This window comes from Podarcis vaucheri, assembly GCF_965113315.1.
Source record: "Podarcis vaucheri genome assembly, chromosome: Z".
Taxonomy (NCBI): domain Eukaryota; kingdom Metazoa; phylum Chordata; class Lepidosauria; order Squamata; family Lacertidae; genus Podarcis; species Podarcis vaucheri.
Window position 1 is genome coordinate 17046702 of NC_138758.1, and position 3084 is coordinate 17049785.

General features: G+C 40.6%; 1 pseudogene across 1 annotated transcript; it reads right to left on the bottom strand.

The window, feature by feature from the left end:
• Nucleotides 1-201: 201 nt before the first annotated feature.
• Nucleotides 202-2404, bottom strand: LOC309524241 (transmembrane protein 256 homolog pseudogene; annotated as a pseudogene). The gene is made up of 3 exons: nt 1690-2404; nt 1409-1473; nt 202-830 (listed from the first exon to the last, which is right to left on the bottom strand). The product of its transcript is annotated as a transmembrane protein 256 homolog pseudogene (transcript).
• Nucleotides 2405-3084: the final 680 nt, after the last annotated feature.

Sequence of the window (3084 nt, forward strand, 5' to 3'; positions counted from 1 at the left end):
TCACCGATATCCATAAATTCTAAATTTTGTTTCATAAAATGCCAAGACACATTATCAAATTCTTTTTCAGCATCCAGAAACATTAGAGCGACTTGTTTGTCTCTCCTGGAGTCCAGATATTCCATTATATCAATTATATATATTTTTTCTCTCCCCCCCCCCAAATAAAGGTGTGTGTTTTTTAAAAAAGTGAATTCACTCTCATCATTTATTAAGTTAAAAAACACCTATTGAAAAGCACCAATCAGACATTGCATTTTGAGGCTCCATCGCAAACTCAAATCTGGTTGCAAATTTTTTTTTGGGGGGGGAAGGATCTTGGCTTTTTAAAAAGGGATTCAGCATTTGGGGAATTCCAAGATGCAGGACGGAGACGCATTCAGGGTGGGCTAAAGACCTCAAGGGATCCCACTCTGACATTTGGAAATCTCTCCTCTCCTAGGGCTCCCTTCTGGCTAGCCTAAGGGTGGAGGGAGGGGCAGGGCTGGCTGCCCTGGCATTGGGAGATGGGGGCAACATGGGGACAGAACGGGGTGTAAAGGGGCCATGGTGATCCAGCCGAGGATGAGGAGGGAACCACCATACGGGGCCGCCTTGGTCAGTATCGGGTCCCCTGTTATGGCATGGTAATACAGGGCACCAGAGAACATCCCCATGCCCAGAGACAGGATGCTGCCGGCTATCATGGGATAGCGGCAGTGGGGCACAGCCAGGAGGGCCAGGCTGTGGAGGAAGTGGTATTTGTTGGCTGTCTCATAGAGCTCTTTCAAGTAGTCATCTCGGGTCGCTGCGATGGAAATCGTGAGCCCATTTCTGCTTTCAGTTGTATACTAGGAATCAGTTTTGTGAACTTTATGATACAAAAAGCTAACCATTTTTTTTTAAAAAAAGCAGTAACCCAAATATAACTATGAAACAAAACGTATCAAGAACTATACAACCACTACACCTCATTTGGGTGCTGTGCCAATGAAGTAGTTCATTTATTAACTTATTAAAAGAAAAGCCACTCCTAATATATTTTCTCTTTTTATTTTTTTTAAAGTAATTTTTATTGAGTTTTCCATTAAATCTTATTCACCTTTTGTTACATAATTCTATGACTTAATATATTACTCTATAAGAGCATCGACCTCCTACCCTCCCTCTTTCTGACTTCCACATAACTTTCCATATTCTTCACATTTCTATAAGCACTTATTTACCCTTTGTCAAATTATAATATTTCACCTTATTATCGGTAAATCGGTTCCTTATAGTTACATTACGAAACATTTCAATTCAAGCCTACAAACGTTTTCAAATGTTTACAATTTTCTTTTATATAAAATATAAATTTGTTCCAGTCCTTTTGAAACAGTTTGTCACGCTGAGTCCGGATTATGTCTTCGAACTCCATCATCTTGACCTGCCAGTCTTCCAGTGTTGGAAGTTCCTGCTGCTTCCATTTTGGAGCCAGGCGTGTCCTTGCAGCTATTGTGGCATACATAAACATGGCACAGCCAGGAGGGCCAGGCTGTGGAAGAAGTGGTATTTGTTGGCCCTCTCATAGAGCTCTTTCAAGTAGTCATCTTGGTCCGGAATATGTCTTCGAACTCCATCATCTTGACCTGCCAGTCTTCCAGTGTTGGAAGTTCCTGCTGCTTCCATTTTGGAGCCAGGCGTGTCCTTGCAGCTATTGTGGCATACATAAACATGGCACAGCCAGGAGGGCCAGGCTGTGGAAGAAGTGGTATTTGTTGGCCCTCTCATAGAGCTCTTTCAAGTAGTCATCTCGGTCGCTGCGATGGAAATCGTGAGCCCCGTAGGCGGCCACCCCGACAGCCGCAGCCCCGCTCAGCGCTCCGAGCCGTCGGAAAAACGCCCCGGCGCCCGGCATATCAATTATATTTCTAACATTGTCCTTCATCTGTCTACCAGGTAGAAATCCAGTTTGGTTCTTTCCAATCTCCTCTCCCAATACATCTTTAAGTCTATTGGCCAAAATACTGGCGAATAATTTGTAATCATTATTTAGGAGCGAGATTGGCCTATAATTTTTCACCTGCCTTATGTCCGTGTCTTGTTTGGGAATTAGTGTAATATGGGCTTCTTTCCAAGTAATATATTTTATTTTTTTAAGAGGAAAAACACATTGGTTTAAAACGTTATATATTTCCAGCCTGATGTAGGGGCTGTGTTGTTGTTTTTTAAGCCAAATGCAATGGAAATGTATTGTTTGAAGAGTGAATAGATGTATATGCAAAATATGTAAATGTGCACTACGAAAGCTTTGTAATATTACTTTTGTGATTTTGGGTAAAATTGATGGATGAGGAAAGTGTTGAACTAAGAGCAAACTGTGTGCTTAACTTGTGTTTGTATCTTTTCGTTTCTAAAGGGACCTTTACAAATTGAATTTAAAATAAACAAGCAAACTCCATTTTTTTAAAAAAAAAATAATGCTGGCTGGAGCTTTTCTCTGCTTCCTCTAGCTACTCTCCCACAATATATACTGCTGGGGAGGACAAAGAATATGCACAGCTTTGCCACCCATCTCTCAGTATGCCCTATACATTTTACTTCTGGTTGGGCTGGACCTGGCATTTTTCTGATGTCAGCACATTCTGTTATTGTTACCTCAAAGCCAATAATATTTATGCTTAAAAAATGCAGAGGGAAAGAACGATAATAGTTATTTTATATGGGTACATGGACAAAGTCTTGTTTGCTGTGGCAAGTAAAAATTGCACGAAAGAAGAAAAAGTAATTCCACCAGACTTAAGAAATCCATCTTAATATCATTCATAGAGCAATAAATAGCATTAAGTGGGCCAATCCAGACATAGATCATACAACCCTAAACCACTTGGAGACACAAGATGGATTTTGTTCCAGTCAAATAAATCACTTATTTTCTAAGGGAGCAATATTTACAGCAGTGGAAGGGGAACAAATTAACACTATTTTCAGTATAGAAAAGGCCCAGGGGTGGAATTAAGAAGTATAGGCACATCGATCCCACCCACCCCTCACACCCTTTATTTATTTTTTATTAATGAGAGCCTACAAATCCACTGTTTTATGGAATTGTAGTTGAACAAG